This window comes from Pristiophorus japonicus, chromosome 1, assembly GCF_044704955.1.
Source record: "Pristiophorus japonicus isolate sPriJap1 chromosome 1, sPriJap1.hap1, whole genome shotgun sequence".
Classification (NCBI taxonomy): Eukaryota; Metazoa; Chordata; class Chondrichthyes; family Pristiophoridae; genus Pristiophorus; species Pristiophorus japonicus.
The window spans coordinates 525,155,666-525,175,229 of record NC_091977.1 but is presented as its reverse complement, the minus strand read 5'-3'; the positions used below and the strand labels follow the sequence as shown (position 1 = coordinate 525,175,229).

At 50.6% G+C, this 19,564-nt stretch overlaps 1 long non-coding RNA gene across 1 annotated transcript; it reads left to right on the top strand.

Annotated features, from left to right (window-relative positions):
• Nucleotides 1-2,854: 2,854 nt before the first annotated feature.
• LOC139260589 (uncharacterized) lies at nt 2,855-19,372 on the top strand. The gene is made up of 3 exons (XR_011592818.1): nt 2,855-2,954; nt 17,301-17,457; nt 19,027-19,372. It is a non-coding gene; the product is annotated as an uncharacterized lncRNA (long non-coding RNA).
• The last annotated feature ends 192 nt before the right edge of the window (nt 19,373-19,564 follow it).

The window sequence follows — 19,564 nt, the reverse complement described above, 5'->3', positions numbered from 1 at the left end:
CACCTGAGAGGGCAGACGGAGCCTCGGTTTAACACTTCATCCGAAAGAGAATGAGGTTCTTGTCCTGATTTCACAAAAGACTGTGGGTCGGCAGCCGACTCACCTTTGCCCACCCCGCAATTACCTCTACCATCGCCAAAGCCCCCTCACCCTCTCCCCCGCACCCCACGGACTTATGTCTGGGCCTTGACCTGATTAGCACCCACTGCTCGCCTGATTTATTCTGAGGAGGCCCGAGGATGAGTTGGGGAAGTCCAGAACCAGGGGTCACAGTCTAAGGATAAGGGGTAAACCATTTAGGACCGAGATGAGGAGAAACCTCTTTACTCAGAGAGTGGTGAACCTGTGGAATTCTCTACCACAGAAAGTTGTTGAGTCCAGTTTGTTGGACATATTCAAAAGGGAGTTAGATGTGGCCCTTACAGCTAAAGGGATCAGCAGGTATGGAGAGAAGGCAGGGGTAGAGTACTGAAGTTGCATGATCAGCCATGATTATATTGAATGGCGGTGCAGGCTCGAAGGACCGAATGGCTACTCCTGCACCTATTTTCTATGTTTCTATGTTTACCTCGGTCCTCGGGCCATTCCGTCTTGATGCGTTGCCGGAATCCCGGCCGGGTTTGGGACCCTTAAGGAATTTAGGCCCCTGGAGCGTTTCAAGCCTCTGCATTGTTCACGTGGAACTTCAAAATATCTGCAGTTCTACTCTCAACTGAACTGTGGCAGGATGACTCCTTTCAATTAATAATTGCACTTTAATTCAAACAGCGCAGAACTGCTATAAATAGAAGCGCTAAGGGAGGGTGGGCAGTGCAGTTTGATTTGCTTTTCTGCAAGTATCGCAGTCCTCATTTCAGTTATTGAGATGCCCGACTTGTCGAGATGAATTAGGATTCGCTCCTTTTGTGATGTAGCTTTTAATTATGCTACTGGTCAGTCAGCCATGAAATTCTGATGGCCTGACTACCTCAAAGGAAGGACGATTGAGCTTACAGAAACACCCTGCCTGATGTCTAAGACCAGACGGCCAAAACCTGCCGAAGGAAACCAATGTTAATGCAAGCCAATGTGGTAATTAAGATATGAAAAGACTAAAATAAGCACCACAGGATCCTTAGCTGCCGGGGGATGGAGAATAATGGTGAGACTTAAGACGGATCAAAAGCGTTTGGCTAGTATATGATTAGTGGGGAAAAGCTGCTTTATTAAAATGCATAACAAACACCAGTCAACAGGTCCCTGAACCCCTCATTATTAATTCTAATATCATGCATTGCCTTACATTACAGCCTCTTCCTCAAGATAAAGCTGAATTCTAATTGCACTCCACACACCCTTTCTTCAGGTACCTTTTGAAGGACAGGTGCCTCGAGGGCCTGTCTAAATCCTGCAACAGCGGCTTGAGATCTACGCACAGTAATAAAGTGGAAGAAAAGTCGTGAATTTGCAAAGGAACCTTCAAAACTACTCAACATCCCACATTCTACCCTACGTAAACTAGAAGTCATTAAAACTCGACTGCCCGTGTCCTAACTCGCACCAAGTCCCGCTCACCCATCACCCCTGTGCTCGCTGACCAACATTGGCTCCCGGTTAAGTAACGCCCCGATTTCAAAACTCTTGTCCTTGTTTACAAATTCCTCCATGAACTTGCCCCTCCCTATCTCTGTAATCTCCTCCAGTCCCTCAACCACCCCGAGATGTCTGTGCTCCTCTAATTCTGCCCTCTTGAGCATCCCTGATTATAATCGCTCCACCATTGGTGGCCGTGCCTTCAGCTGCCTGGGCCCCAAGCTCTGGAACTCCCTCCCTAAACCTCTGTGCCTCTCTACCTCTCTTTCCTCCTTCTAGACTGTTGTGTATGCAATAACTGTTAAACTGAGTACTGTTCAACTCCAAGAGGTATAACCTTTGCTCTGCTTTATTAAAGCCCAAAGTGAGTAATATACAAAATGGCTGGCCTTTTACACTTGAGCTGCTCACACGTGTGTGCAGCCCAATGGCCTCCAACAGTGACGCCATCTAGTGGCTAATGAGCCCAAAAGTACATACATGACAAAGACGCTCCTTAAAACCTACCTCTTTGGCCTAATTTCATCTTATCTGCCTCGGTGTAAAAAAATGTTTTTTTCTTCTAACACTCCTGTGAAGTGCCTTGGGACGTTTTACTACATTTAAGGCGCTATACAAATGCAAGTTGTTCCTGTTGCTGTTGTTGAGAACACCAGTGCCCGACAATTTGCATAACCCCCCCCCACCTCCTCAGAATACAACGAACAAGTGCGACAAATAACCGAATCATTATTTTATCGGGAATCAGGTCTCATTTGCATGATGCAAAATGATGCCACACACTTCACATTGTGGTCGCATTGTGAGCAAATTACTTAGACTTAGGATTTTAGGACTTAGGAAATTAATTAACTTAGAAAGCCAAGGCTCTCACAGGCACTTGGTGCAGACTCAGTTGAGGAGAACCATCGCTCTTCCTTTTCTCTTTCTCTTTCGAGGAGCACTGGCACAGACTGGTTGGGACGAACGGCCGGTTTCTGCGCTGTGCCTTCTATGGACTCGAACTTCCCCTGGGATCGCTGCCGCCGGATTCTTAGCAGCATTGCGTCTTTTCAACCGCCGGAATACTGCTGCTGCGCGCTCCCGCGGTTTTCGGTGGTCGAGTCTCGGCGGTAGCGGGCCGGAGCGGGCGGTGGCGAAGGCAATAAAAGTCGGCGCTCTGCTTGCCTGACTAAAGGCAAGCAGCACCCCCGGAAAAGGCGTGTTTTTTTCTTCTCTGCGCATGCGCTTGCATTCCTTCGTGATTTCGGGGTCAAAGGTGACCCTGCGCATGTGCAGAGAACACTGAGAGAGGGCTGGACAGTTTGAGAGTGCAGAGGTGGGTCGATCTGAGAGAGCGAGGAGCTGTTGAATAAGATCAGTGTACAAAACGATTTTGAGAAGTATGTTAACTATTAATTAATCATATAATATAACATTCAATAATAATAGTAAGAATAGTACATCATAAAAATAATACTATTAATTAATAATAAATTGTTTAAATTTAAATATATGAATCAGTACAAATAAGATGGAAAATCAAGTCTTCGTACAGTCGAACAGGGCCTTGGTGAGACCACACCTGGAATATTGTGTGCAGTTTTCATCTCCTAATCTGAGGAAGGACATTCTTGCTATTGAGGGAGTGCAGCGAAGGTTCACCAGACTGATTCCAGGGATGGCAGGACTGACATATGAAGAAAGACTAGATTGACTAGGCTTATATTCACTGGAATTGAGAAGAATGAGAGAGGATCTCAGAGAAACATATAAAATTCTGACGGGATTGGACAGGTTAGATGCAGGAAGAATGTTCCCGATGTTGGGGAAGTCCAGAACCAGGGGACACAGTCTCAGGATAAGGGGTAAGCCATTTAGGACTGAGATGAGGAAAAACTTCTTCACTGAGAGAATTGTGAACCTGTGGAATTCTCTACCACAGAAAGTTGTTGAGGCCAGTTCGTTCGATATATTCAAAAGGGAGTTAGATGTGGCCCTTATGGCTAAAGGGATCAAGGGGTATGGAGAAAAAGCAGGAATGAGGTACTGAAGTTGCATGATCAGCCATGATCCTATTGAATGGCAGTGCAGGCTCGAAGGGCCGAATGGCCTGCTCCTGCGCCTATTTTCTATGTTTCTGTGTCTAAGCCAGGGAAGTGGAGAGGAAGGTAGGTGGGAAGAGGAGTGCCGTTCGTTTTTCCAAAGAAGCCCAGGAATCGTTGGTCCACGAAGTGGAGGACCACTAGGATCAGCGACACGGGGTGAGTGAGGGAAACCGTCACTGTCCGTACATGAGCGGTTATGGCGAGACATTGCTGAGGCGATGTTGTCCCTCGCACCCGTGATGCGGGGGCTCAACCAGTGCCTCAGTGACATCGTTAGGTCTGCGAAAATAAGTAGTAACTTTTATCATGCACTGACTAATTACGCTTCAGTATGTTGTAAAGCTTGGTGATATGTTTTATTTCTTATCATCAAACTCATTGGGCTAGACTTTCCACTTCACATTGCTGGGTTAGTGCCCATATATCGCCCAAAAAGGGCTGATTTCTTCTGTCAGAGGGTTGTAAAATCTGTGGAATTCGCTGCCTCAGAGAGCTGTGGAAGCCGGGACATTGAGTAAATTTTGAGACAGAAATAGACAGTTTCTTAAACGGTAAGGGGATAAGGGGTTATGGGGAGCGGGCAGGGAAGTGGAGCTGAGTCCATGATCAGATCAGCCATGATCTTATTGAATGGCGGAGCAGGCTCGAGGGGCCTTATAGCCGACTCCTGTTCCTATTTTTTTTTTAAATGGGAAGTTGGGACATATCGCCAAGCTTATCGCCGACACATTGCCCGGCACAACTTTCAGCTCACATCACCGAGGTGATCGCCCACACATTGCCCAGCCCAACTTTCGGCACATCGCCGGGCTGATCACTCGCTGAGAACATCGCTGGAGAATAGTTGCTATTGCCTGGCCTTCCTCACAGATTCGGCACTACGGACACCATTTTGAATGTCGGAAGAAGACAGGAGGCCTCTTAAACAGGGGCTTAGATAGGTTGTGAATTATTTAAGGGCCTTTTAAAGATAGAAACACTCACAATTACACTTTTTCTTATATTTAAATAAATAAGCGACGTTTCATACTTTCTTGGTCTGCCCTGGACATTGTTTAATAAAAGTTGCACTCATGTCCTATTTTAACTTATGTTATGAGAAGACACTGCACAACAATTATAAAGTGAAATAAAATGGTTTTAATAAAATGGCAACTTTTGAACGTTATTTTTCAATTACAAACACCAAAACACCTTCCCACCCCCGCCCACACCCAACAGTGAAACGACAACACCAACATTAAATGTGAACAATAGAAACAATATTAAAAAGAGTGCACAACCCTCCCTACCAGCGGCCACGTTTCCCTCCAGATCCTGGACTCCCCCGGGTCGTGACCTTACCCACCCGTTTTGGTCCCCGGATACTGCTACGAAGCCGGCGTGCACTGGGCGATGGCAAGACTTCCTGCCGTGGTGCGGGACATGCTGGGACGACCGCCTGTTGGAGGGCTGTTAGCGGGGAAGACAAAACAGGGGGATCGTCTTCCGAGTCAGGAGCTGGTGCATCCTCCTGACCGGCCTGTGTGCCGGTGCTTGTGGTCACGGGAGCTCGGGGTGCAGGGCCGTGTACCGCCAAGAACGCATACCGCCTGGCATGGTTGGAGGCGGAGATTTCACGCAACTCCAGGATCATCTGCTGCGTCGCCTCCGCTTGGCTAGCAGACACCCGGGAGAATCGCTATGTCAACCCCACAAACACCTGGAGCTGCTCGCGCTGGACCTCGACAGACTCCTCGCACAGTCATGCCAGGCGCTCCACGCGGTGGTCCAGAGTAGGCCTTTGCTCAAGCCACTGACCCGGCCTCACAGGGGTCTGCGACAGCACCAATGTGTGCCTTGGCGTCGCCAACTGCATGCCGCTTGGTTCTGATACCTCCTCAGTTGGGATCCCCATTGTGGCCCCAGGTTCCCCAGACAGAGATGCAAGGGGCATCCTCCTCTGTCTCCAGGTATTCCTCCTCCTCCTCCAAGGGCTCTCCTCCTCTTCACCACCCGTGGTGAATGACACAGGCAGTGGGTCAGGTCTATGTGAGCGTCTGTCCTCCCGTTGTGCCTCTGGAGCTGGTGAAGCTACAAGACACAATTGAGATTATTAGAGCAGAGAGCACTGTTGCGCCGTGCTGGCCTACGTAGAAGGAACAGCACTCATCCCATAAACGTGAGCGAGAAACGTTACATATTAATGCATCATATGGTGGTATCTATGGCAGTGAGGCCTCACCTGGAATATTGTGTACAGTTTTTCTCTCCTGATCTGAGGAAGGATGTTCTTGCTATTAGAAACATAGAAACATAGAAAATAGGTGCAGGAGTAGGCCATTCGGCCCTTCTAGCCTGCACCGCCATTCAGTGAGTTCATGGCTGAACATGCAACTTCAGTACCCCATTCCTGCTTTCTCGCCATACCCCTTGATTCCCCTAGTAGTAAGGACTACATCTAACTCCTTTTTGAATATATTTAGTGAATTGGCCTCAACAACTTTCTGTGGTAGAGAATTCCACAGGTTCACCACTCTCTGGGTGAAAAAGTTTCTCCTCATCTCGGTCCTAAATGGTTTACCCCTTATCCTTAGACTGTGACCCCTGGTTCTGGACTTCCCCAACATTGGGAACATTCTTCCTGCTTCTAACCTGTCTGAACCCGTCAGAATTTTTAACGTTTCATTCTTCTGAACTCGAGTGAATACAAGCCCAGTTGATCCAGTCTTTCTTGATATGTCAGTCTAGCCATCCCGGGAATCAGTCTGGTGAACCTTTGCTGCACTCCCTCAATAGCAAGAATGTCCTTCCTCAAGTTAGGAGACCAAAACTGTACACAATACTCCAGTAAGGCCCTGTACAACTGTAGTAACACCTCCCTGCCCCTGTACTCAAATCCCCTCGCTATGAAGGCCAACATGCCATTTGCTTTCCTAACCGCCTGCTGTACCTGCATGCCAACCTTCAATGACTGGTGTAACATGACACCCAGGTCTCGTTGCATCTCCCCTTTTCTAAATCTGTCACCATTCAGATAATAGTCTGTCTCTCTGTTTTTACCACCAAAGTGGATAACCTTACATTTATCCACATTACACTTCATCTGCCATGCATTTGACCACTCACTTAACCTATGAGCAGAGACTGGATCGACTGGGCCTGTATTCACTGGAGTTTGAAATAATGAGAGGGGATCTCATAGAAACATATACAATTCTGACGGGACGGGACAGGTTAGATGCAGAAAGAATGTTCCCGATGTTGGGGAAGTCCAGAACAAGGGGTCACAGTCTAAGGATAAAGGGTAAGCCATTTAGGACCAAATTGAGGAGAGGCTTCTTCACTCAGAGAATTATGAACCTGTGGAATTCTCTACTGCAGAGAGTTGTTGATGCCAGTTCATTAGATATATTCAAGAGGGAGTTAAATATGGCCTTACAGTTAAAGGGATCAAGGGGTATGGAGAAAAAGCAGGAAAGGGGTACTGAGGTGAATGATCAGCCATGATCTTATTGAATGGCGGTGCAGGCTCAAAGGGCCGAATGGCCTTCTCCTGCACCTATTTTCTATGTTTCTATGTACATCTATGTGGAAATCACTGCGTTAGAGAGCTGTGGAGGCTGGATCAGTCGCAGATAGACTGAATGATAAGGGAGCGAGGGTTTATGGGGTGCGGACAGAGAAGGGCACAGATGGCCAGCTGGCCTGCGATTATGTTCTTATGTTGTCGACCTGAGCGTGGCAGAGAGTCGCACAGAGGCTGCATGCATAACATGATATCATTCGTCTGTGATATGAGAATGAAATGATGTCACATAGCTCTTACACTGCTTGACACATGATTCATGTGGTGCATGCGATGGTCCGACAACACTACGGGTGGTCCCCCACTAGTGCTGCAGCATGTTCCGCCAGGTCGATAAGGGTCTGTATTATAGCAGGGCCTCCACCAGTGCATCGCTGCTGAGCCCGATTATGAGATATCTTCCTCTGCGACGTGAATAGAGCATGGCATAAGCTACTTGACTGGGTTATGTCATTTATATACAACTGTAAAGTCCTTACACAATACCACAAATCCACACGAGGCACATTCTGTGGACAAGGTCACTCCATGACCTGAACCTTTATTCCAAGGACCAAGAAGTGATGACCCTGCGTGGGACCTCCCTTTATATACCTGGATGACCAGGTGAGGAGTGTCTCCCACAAGTTCACCCCCTGTGGTCAAGGTGTGCATTTCTTATGTATATACAGTATTGCAGTGTTGTTACATAAAGGTTACATACATGACATCACCTCCCCCTCAACATCTTATTGGGATCATAGGTTAAGTCTCTCGGGTGGTCTGCGCTCTCTCGTGGAGTGCCGCAGTTGGGGCTCTGTCTGTTGAGCCTTGGCCTGCGTGTCTGTCCCCTGTGGTGATTCCGGCCTGTCCGGGCTGGCCGCAGGGACTGTGCATGCTGCTGAATGTTCTTGTTGCTCGTTCACTGGCTGTGGTGTGAATACCATCTCATGATCTTCCTCGGGTTCCTCAGTGTCCATGCTGAACCTTTTTTTTACTTGGTCCAGATGCTTGCGGCATATCTGCCCATTGTTAAGTTTCACCACTATGACCCTATTCCCCTCTTTTCTATTACAGTACCCTCAAGCCATTTGAGCCCCAAAGCGTGATTGAGAACAAATACGGGGTCATTTATTTCTGTACATCTCCCCCTTGAATTTCGGTCATGGTACTCATTTTGGGACTGGCACTTAGCCTCAACACTGTTGGACAGGACTGGATGAATGAGGGACAGCCGAGTTTTGAGTGTTCGTTTAATTAGTAGCTCCGCGGGTGGGACTCCTGTGAGCGAGTGCGGTCGGGACCTATAGGCCAGCAGGAGGCACGATAGGTGGCATTGAAGGGAGAGTCCTTGAATCCGGAGCATGCCTTGTTTTATGATTTGGACCGCAAGTTCCGCCTGGCCATTGGAGGCCGGCTTGAACGGTGCTGTCCTGACATGGTTAATGCCATTACTTGATATGAACTCCCAGAATTCATAGCTTGTGAAACATGGGCCATTATCGCTAACAAGGATGTCCGTCAAGCTGTGGGTCACAAAGACCGCGCGCAGACTCTCCACGGAGTTGGACATCGTGCACGAATTCAAAATGATGCACTCGATCCATTTCGAGTACGCATCAACCACAATGCGAAACATTTTTCCCATTAACTTTCCGATTAGTCGATGTGAATACGTGACCATGGCCTGGTGGGCCAGGGCCACGGGCTGAGCGGGGCCTCCCTGGGGGCATTAACCAGCTGTGCACACGTTGTGCACCTGCGAACACAGTGTTCCAGGTCTGAATCAATTCCCGACCACCACACATGTGCCCGGGCAATGGCCTTCATCAGCACGATGCCTGGGTGCTCGCTGTGGAGTTCCCTGATGAATGCTTCCCTGCCCCTCTGGGGCATGACTACCCGGCTGCCCCATAGTAGGCAGTCGGCTTGGATGGAGAGTTCATCCATCCGTCTGTGGAACGGTCTGACCTCCTCAGGGCATGCTCCGTGTGCGGGCGCCCAATCCCCAGTCACGACACATTTCTTAATCAAGGATAGGAAGGGATCTCTGTTGGTCCAGATTTTGATCTGGCGGGCTGTGATGGGGGAGCCTGCACTGTCAAAGGCATCGACAGCCGTGACCATCTCAGCGCTTTGCTCCGCTGCCCCCTCAGTGGTGGCCAGTGAAAGCCTGCTGAGTGCGTCAGCACAATTTTCGGTGTCGGGCCGGTGCCGGATGGAGTAGTCATAAGCAGCCAGCATGAGAGCCCATCGCTGTATGCGAGCTGACGCGTTGGCATTGACAGCCTTGCTGTCTGACAACAGGGATGTTAACGGCTTGTGGTCCGTCTCTAATTCAAACCTCCTGCCAAAAAGGTACTGATGCATCTTTTTCACCACATAGACACATGCGAGTGCTTCCTTCTCAACCATCCCATATCCCCATTCAGCTTGAGAGAGCGACCTGGAGGCATAAGCCACAATTTGTAGTTGGCCCTCAGCGTTACCCTGCTGCAAAAGTCAACCAACCCCATAGGACGATGCATCACATATCAGAACCAATTTCTTACCGGGGTCGTACAGGGTCAACAACTTAGTTGAACAAAGTAGGTTCCGCGCTCGATTGAAAGCCCGTTCCTGACAGTCCCCCCAAAACCAATCACAACCCTTAGGATGGGAATGATGGGGCTCGCTCAGTCACTGAATTCAACAGGTGAGATGATGCCTTCTCTCAGCAACCAGTCCAACTCGCTCTCAATTTGCTCCCGCATCACATATGGCACAGCTCTGGCTTTGTGGTGCACTGGTCTGGCGTCCGGGGTGATGCGTATCACTACTTTGGTACCTTTGAACGTCCTGACGCCAGGTTGAAATAGTGACTCAAATTGCTGTAGGACCTGTGAGCATGAACTTCGCTCCACAGATGACATGGTGTGCACATCCCCCCATTTCCAGTTCATTTCAGCTAACCAGCTCCTCCACAACAGTGCGGGACCATTGCCCGGGACAATCCAGAGCGGCAGCCGGTTCACCGATCCATTGTGTGTGACCGCCAACATTGCACTGCCTAGTACTGGAATTATTTATTTGGTGAACGTCCGTAATTGCGTCTCAATACGTTCTAGTTTGGGTCTACTGGCTTTGAGTGGCCACAGCTTTTTGAATTGTTGAACACTCATGAGTGACTGGCTGGCCCCCGTGTCCAGCTCCATGCGTACAGGGATGCCGTTTAATAGGACTTTCATCACCATAGGTGGTGTTTTGGTATATGAGCTGTGAATGTTTGCCACATGAACCCGCTGAACTTCAGCGTCCATTGATTTGCCCAAGCGTCATCCTGCCTCGCAGACCCCTCATCTAGTTCATCCACCTTGTATATTAGCCTGGTTACAGGCTTTCTGCACATTCTGGCTAAATGGCCACTGAGGTTACAATTTCTGCAGACGAACTGTTGAAACCTGCAAGTCCTGGCAGCATGTCTGCCCCCACACCTCCAGCATGAACTGAGATTCCCATTGTTGTGAACAAAAGAGCTGTTACAAGGCATTCCTCGCTGATTGTCCCTTTGACTGCTGTTGAGCACCCTGTTAGTGAGTGTCAATGGCCCCATCCCACGCCGCATTGTCCACTGCGGGGGCATAAATGTCCGTTCAGCCTGCCATTGTCTTTGTTGGAGACTTATTCTTAGGTCTATTGCTGTCTGGGGTGTGTCGAACTGCCCTTGCCTGCTGCGCGGCTCTGTGTTGCATTTATGATATTGACTCCCTGATCCATCGCCATGTTAGAGGCAGAATTGCGCGCGTATATTATCTTGGTTTCCTCCTCCACCGCCATAAAAGTCTGAGCCATCAACGCCGCCGCTTCCAAGGTCAAGTCCTTGGTCTCAATTAGCTTTCTGAAAATCCCAGCATGACCGATGCCCTCAATAAAGAAATCCCTTAACATCTCCCCCCTGCAGGCGTCTGTGAATTTACAGAGGCTGGCCAAGCGCCGGAGGTCCGCAACAAATTCCGGTATGCTATGTCTTTCCCGACGTCGGTGGGTATAGAATCTATATCGGGCCATGTTTACGCTGCTCGCCGGTTTGAGGTGCTCACCGATTAGTTTGCTGAGCTCTTCAAAGATTTTGTCTGGCAGCTTCTCGGGTGCCAGCAGGTCTTTCATGAGCACATAAGTCTTAGGTCCACAGCTGGTCAGCAGATGAGCCCTTCGCTTGTCGGCCGCTGCGTCTCCCAGCCAGTCCTTCGTGACAAAACTCTGCTGGAGCCTCTCAATGAAATCATCCTAGTTCTCACCAACACAGTACCATTCATCTGTGCTGCCGGTGGCCATTCTCGTGGGTTGTTGATTCCCGTTTCTCGTCGCCAATGTAAAGTCCTTACACAATACCACAAATCCACACAAGGCACATTCTATGGACAAGGTCACTCCATGACCTGAACCTTTATTCACAGGACCAAGAAGTGATGACCCTGCGTGGGACCTCCCTTTATATACCTGGATGACCAGGTGAGGAGTGTCTCCCACAAGTTCACCCACTGTGGTCAAGGTGTGCATTTCTTACGTATATACAGTATTGCAGTGTTGTTACATAAAGGTTACATACATGACAACAACAGTTTCAAACGTTATATGCTAATAGGGGTTGTGACCACAAATCAATGGCAGGAGCTGATGTCCAAAAGTGTCCCAGGCCAGACAGTGAGCAAAGGCAGCTCTCCCCCAGTCCATGCTGCATCCCTGTGTAAGTGACAGCAGCCAGAGAGACTTCAAACAGGCACCGATTCATGGCCCTGTCCAGTTCTTAGTGGGAATGATATATGTTATATAAGTTAGAATAACAAGCTTACATTCAATCCAGGAGAATTACCATCATAATGATTATTATACTTAGAATGTGCATCATTAAAATATAAAGTCGTACTTACTTTTGCTGAAGCAACAAGGCTGTTCCAGCGTTTGTGGCACTGATCAGAGCCCCTGGACTCGTGCGATGCAGCTGAGACAACCTCGGCTATCTCGCTCCATAACCTGCGGTACGCCCGTGGTGCTGGTTTCCTACCACGCTCCCATCCGGTAAATTGGGCTCAGCGGGAGTGCACCTCCATCATCCTCGGAGAAGGGTTTGCCCCTCTTCCTCCCCATCTCCACATCTCTCCCACATTCATCGCTGTCAGACATATTTCTCTGTCTTTCTTTCTCTCTCTGTCTTTTCTCTCTGCCTTCCTCCTCTCTCTCTATCTCTCTCTCTCTCACTCTCCTCTCTTGATCTCTCCCCTCCCCTTCTGCGCATGTGTGGATGACCCCTGACCTCCCGAAACGTGGGAAAACATGGCCACCCAAAAAGAAAATTGCGTACCCTTCGCCATCGCTGGGCGATGTGACATCACTGGGCTATCGCTGGGCGATGTGACATCACTGGGCTATCGCTGGGCGATGTGACATCACTGGGCTATCGCTGGGTGATGTGACATCACTGGGCTATCGCTGGGCGATGTGACATCACTGGGCTATCGCTGGGCGATGTGACATCACTGGGCTATCGCTGGGCGATGTGACATCGCTGGGCTATCGGTGGGCTATCGCTGGGCGATGTGACATCGCTGGACTATCGGTGGGCTATCGCTGGGCGATGTGACATCGCTGGGCTATCGCTGGGCGATGTGACATCGCTGGGCTATCGCTGGGCGATGTGACATCACTGGGCTATCGGTGGGCTATCGCTGGGCGATGTGACATCACTGGGCTATCGGTGGGCGATGTGACATCACTGGGCTATCGCTGGGTGATGTGACATCACTGGGCTATCGGTGGCCGATGTGACATCACTGGGCTATCGGTGGCCGATGTGACATCACTAGGCTATCGCTGGGCGATGTGACATCACTGGGCTATCGCTGGGCGATGTGACATCACTGGGCTATCGGTGGGCGATGTGACATCACTGGGCTATCGCTGGGCGATGTGACATCACTGGGCTATCGCTGGGTGATGTGACATCACTGGGCTATCGCTGGGCGATGTGACATCACTGGGCTATCGCTGGGCGATGTGACATCACTGGGCTATCGGTGGGCGATGTGACATCGCTGCGCTATCGGTGGCCGATGTGACATCGCTGCGCTATCGCTGGCCGATGTGACATCGCTGCGCTATCAGTGGCTGATGTGACATCACTGGGCTATCGCTGGCCGATGTGACATCGCTGCGCTATCGGTGGGCGATGTGACATCACTGGGCTATCGCTGGGTGATGTGACATCACTGGGCTATCGGTGGGCGATGTGACATCACTGGGCTATCGGTGGGCGATGTGACATCACTGGGCTATTGGTGGGCGATGTGACATCACTGGGCTATCGGTGGGCGATGTGACATCACTGGGCTATCGCTGGGCGATGTGACATCACTGGGCTATCGCTGGCCGATGTGACATCGCTGCGCTATCGCTGGGTGATGTGACATCACTGGGCTATCGGTGGGCGATGTGACATCACTGGGCTATCGCTGGGCGATGTGACATCACTGGGCTATCGCTGGGCGATGTGACATCACTGGGCTATCAGTGGGCGATGTGACATCACTGGGCTATCGCTGGGCGATGTGACATCACTGGGCTATCGGTGGGCTATCGCTGGGCGATGTGACATCACTGGGCTATCGGTGGGCTATCGCTGGGCGATGTGACATCGCTGGGCTATCGCTGGGCGATGTGACATCACTGGGCTATCGGTGGGCTATCGCTGGGCGATGTGACATCGCTGGGCTATCGGTGGGCTATCGCTGGGCGATGTGACATCACTGGGCTATCGGTGGGCTATCGCTGGGCGATGTGACATCACTGGTCTATCGGTGGGCTATCGCTGGGCGATGTGACATCGCTGGGCTATCGGTGGGCTATCGCTGGGCGATGTGACATCTCTGGGCTATCGGTGGGCTATCGCTGGGCGATGTGACATCGCTGGGCTATCGCTGGGCGATGTGACATCACTGGGCTATCGGTGGGCTATCGGTGGGCTATCGCTGGGCGATGTGACATCACTGGGCTATCGCTGGGCGATGTGACATCACTGGGCTATCGGTGGGCTATAGCTCGGCGATGTGACATCACTGGGCTATCGGTGGCCGATGTGACATCGCTGGGCTATCGCTGGCCGATGTGACATCGCTGCGCTATCGGTGGGCGATGTGACATCACTGGGCTATCGCTGGCCGATGTGACATCGCTGCGCTATCGGTGGGCGATGTGACATCGCTGCGCTATCGGTGGGCGATGTGACATCGCTGCGCTATCGCTGGGCGATGTGACATCACTGGGCTATCGGTGGGCGATGTGACATCGCTGGGCTATCGGTGGGCGATGTGACATCACTGGGCTATCGGTGGGCGATGTGACATCACTGGGCTATCGGTGGGCGATGTGACATCACTGGGCTATCGGTGGGCTATCGCTGGGCGATGTGACATCGCTGGGCTATCGCTGGGCTATCGCTGGGCGATGTGACATCACTGGGCTATCGCTGGGCGATGTGACATCACTGGGCTAACGCTGGGCGATGTGACATCACTGGGCTATCGCTGGGTGATGTGACATCACTGGGCTATTGCTGGGCGATGTGACATCACTGGGCTATCGGTGGGCTATCGCTGGGCGATGTGACATCACTGGGCTATCGGTGGGTGATGTGACATCACTGGGCTATCGGTGGGCGATGTGACATCACTGGGCTATCGGTGGGCGATGTGACATCACTGGGCTATCGGTGGGCTATCGCTGGGCTATCGCTGGGCGATGTGACATGACTGGGCTATCGCTGGGCGATGTGACATCACTGGGCTATCGCTGGGCGATGTGACATCACTGGGCTATCGCTGGGCGATGTGACATCACTGGGCTATCGGTGGCCAATGTGACATCACTGGGCTATCGCTGGGCGATGTGACATCGCTGGGCTATTGCTGGGCGATGTGACATCACTGGGCTATCGGTGGGCTATCGCTGGGCGATGTGACATCACTGGGCTATCGGTGGGTGATGTGACATCACTGGGCTATCGGTGGGCGATGTGACATCACTGGGCTATCGGTGGGTGATGTGACATCACTGGGCTATCGGTGGGCGATGTGACATCACTGGGCTATCGCTGGGCGATGTGACATCACTGGGCTATCGCTGGGTGATGTGACATCACTGGGCTATTGCTGGGCGATGTGACATCACTGGGCTATCGGTGGGCTATCGCTGGGCGATGTGACATCACTGGGCTATCGGTGGGTGATGTGACATCACTGGGCTATCGGTGGGCGATGTGACATCACTGGGCTATCGGTGGGCGATGTGACATCGCTGGGCTATCGGTGGGCTATGTGACATCACTGGGCTATCACTGGGCGATGTGACATCACTGGGCTATCGGTGGGCTATGTGACATCACTGGGCTATCACTGGGCGATGTGACATCACTGGGCTATCGCTGGGCGATGTGACATCACTGGGCTATTGCTGGGCGATGTGACATCACTGGGCTAACGCTGGGCGATGTGACATCACTGGGCTATCGCTGGGCGATGTGACATCACTGGGCTATCACTGGGCGATGTGACATCACTGGGCTATCGGTGGGCTATCGCTGGGCGATGTGACATCACTGAGCTATCGCTGGGCGATGTGACATCACTGGGCTATCGCTGGCCGATGTGACATCACTGGGCTATCGCTGGGCGATGTGACATCACTGGGCTATCGGTGGGCTATCGCTGGGCGATGTGACATCACTGGGCTATCGGTGGGCGATGTGACATCACTGGGCTATCGCTGGCCGATGTGACATCACTGGGCTATCGCTGGGCGATGTGACATCACTGGGCTATCGGTGGGCTATCGCTGGGCGATGTGACATCACTGGGCTATCGCTGGGCGATGTGACATCACTGGGCTATCGCTGGGCGATGTGACATCACTGGGCTATCGCTGGGCGATGTGACATCACTGGGCTATCGCTGGGCGATGTGACATCACTGGGCTATCGGTGGGCGATGTGACATCACTGGGCTATCGGTGGGCGATGTGACATCACTGGGCTATCGCTGGGCGATGTGACATCACTGGGCTATCGGTGGGCGATGTGACATCACTGGGCTATCGGTGGGCGATGTGACATCGCTGGGCTATCGGTGGGCGATGTGACATCGCTGCGCTATCGGTGGCCGATGTGACATCGCTGGGCTATCGCTGGGCGATGTGACATCACTGGGCTATCGGTGGGCAATGTGACATCACTGGGCTATCGCTGGGCGATGTGACATCACTGGGCTATCGCTGGGCGATGTGACATCACTGCGCTATCGCTGGGCGATGTGACATCACTGGGCTATCAGTGGGCGATGTGACATCACTGTGCTATCGCTAGGCGATGTGACATCACTGGGCTATCGGTAGGCAATGTGACATCACTGGGCTATCGCTAGGCGATGTGACATCACTGCGCTATCGCTGGACGATGTGACATCACTGGGCTATCGCTGGGTGATGTGACATCACTGGGCTATTGCTGGCCGATGTGACATCGCTGCGCTATCGCTGGGCGATGTGACATCACTGCGCTATCGCTGGGCGATGTGACATCACTGGGCTATTGCTGGCCGATGTGACATCGCTGCGCTATCGCTGGCCGATGTGACATCGCTGGGCTATCGCTGGGCGATGTGACATCACTGGGCTATTGCTGGCCGATGTGACATCGCTGGGCTATCGCTTCGCCCATTTCACATCTCTGGGCTATCGTCGAGCCGAAAATCACAATCCAAAAAATGGGCGATGTTCCAACGATCATGAAGGCTGCAACATCGCTAAGGCTGGAACATCGCCCATTTTAGGGGCCTTAACGAACAAAGTGGAAAGTCTGTCTCATTGTGTTAGTCCTCTGTATTTTCATGTGTTCTTCATGCAACACTTGCTTGCTAACAAAACTTAAATAGTGCACTCGTTGACAAAAAGACTGGGGACAGTTAATTGAGGACGTGTACCTATATTTATTATATATCTGTGTATGTGTGTGTTCCGTATTAGTAGCTGTGAAATTAGTTGACACATATTTTTTGTCGCCTTTGCAGAAAAAATTGGCTGGCAATAGGGCGGAGCCCCGCAAAACGAGTGGTGGTCTGCCGAAGACGATTCCCTTAACAGACCTAGAGGAACACCCTGTAGCCCTGACGGGAGTGTCTGATCACATCACCACGCGCGTTGGTGTCAAACCGGTTCTCGCGGAGGGTAAGTCTGCATAATCCCTGGGCTGCACTGCAGTCCTGTAATTCAATGTTATGTCAACATAATGTAGAATGTAATGTAATGTTGGGAGCACTAAATGTTGTTAGTTGTGACATGATTTTTTGGTTGATCACACTCTGCCACTTGGAAAGCAAACTGTTTGGGACTCAAGTTTTGTTATATCATGTAGTTTCTGTCTACTTTGCTTATGATAGTTTCACGTAATGATTCTCGGTAATATATGTTTGTTCTCCAAGTGTAACAAACAGGGTGGATAAAGGGGAACCAATGGATGTGCTGTATTTGGACTTCCAGAAGGCATTTGACAAGGTGCCACACAAAAGGTTACTGTACAAGATAAAAGTTCACATTATTAGCATGGATAGAAGATTGGCTAACAAACAGAAAACAGAGAGTCGGGATAAATGGTTCATTCTCGGGTTGGCAATCAGTAACTAGTGGGGTGCCGCAAGGATCAGTGCTGGAACCCCAACTATTTTCAATCCATATTAACGACTTGGAAAAGGAGGCTGAGTGTAACGTAGCCAAGTTTGCTGACGATACAAAGATGGGAGGAAAAGCAAGGAGGAGGACATAAAGAGGTTGCAGGAGGACATAGACCAGGCTAAGAGAGTGGGCAAGAATTTGGCAGATGGAGTATAATGTTGGAAAGTGTGAGGTCATGTAGAAAAAAATCAAAGAGCAAGTTATTATTTAAATGGAGAAAGATTGCAAAGTGCCGCAGTACAGTGGGACCTGGGGGTACTTGTACATGAAACACAAAAGGATAGTATGCAGGTAAAGCAATTGATCAGGAAGGCCAATGGAATCTTGGCCTTTATTGCAAAGGGATGGAATATAAAAGCAGGGAAGTCTTGCTACAGCTATACAGGGTATTGGTGAGGCCACACCTGGAATACTGCGTGCAGTTTTGGTTTCCATATTTACGAAAGGATATACTTGCTGTGGAGGCAGTTCAGAGAAGGTTAATTAGGTTGACCCTGGAGATGAGGGGGTGGACTTATGAGGAAAGGTTGAGTAGGTTGGGCCTCTACTCATTGAAATTCCGAAGAATGAGAGGTGATCTTATCGAAACGTATAAGATTATGAGGGGGCTTGACAAGATGGATGCAGAGAGGATGTTTCCACTGGTGGGAAAGACTAGAACTAGAGGGCTTAGGATAAGGGGTCACCCATTTAAAACTGAGATTAGGAGAAATTTTTTCTCTCAGAGGGTTGTAAATCTGGAATTCGCTGCCTCAGGGAGCTGTGAAAGCTGGGACATTAAATAAATTTAAGGCAGAAATAGACAGTTTCTTCAATGATAAGGGGATAAGGGGTTATGGGGAGCGGGCAGGGAAGTGGAGCTGAGTCCATGATCGGATCAGCCATGATCTTATTGAATGGCAGAGCAGGCTCGAGGGGCCTTATGGTCTACTCCTGCTCCTATTTCTTATGTTGTTATGTTCTTATGAGCCTGCGCAAAGTGAATTGCACTCATGTTACCTCTGACCCCCTCCCCTCCCGTCCCCTGTCGCCAACCATTAATGTTATGTTTTTACTCTTGCACAGGTGGAGCCGCCTGCCCCTCCCAGAGAGGAGTCACTGGAGGGAATGAGGAATGAAGGGATGGCGGTGGAAGAGATGGAAGAGATGGTGATGCAGGAGCAGGAGGAGAACATTCCTCTAAACTTTGCCACGGTGGTGGTGCAGGAGGAGGGAGGGGTCGCGGGACTTCAAGGGTCCTCTCTATCTGCGGCCACCGGTTCCTCGTCGGAATCCAACTTTCCTGGATTCTAGTCCGAGGAAGCGGGATCAAGCGGCATGCAGTGGTGCACACCGACCCCCGTGGTGGATCCGCGGCGGCTGATCCGGCAAGGTGGGAACACTGCGAGACTGGCAGATGCGAGCCTGGACATGGTGGGACTGTCCAGGATGAGCATCAACTTGTTTAAGTTTAATAGAAATTACAACTTTTATTAAAAAAATTTACTCAAATAAACCATTCTTGTACTGTGTCTCACTCGCTTCTGGGAAGGGGAAAATATGTCCCATATGGCAACCTTTAGGAAATACAACTTTAAATGTGTGATTGTCGGTGTCCCTGGTA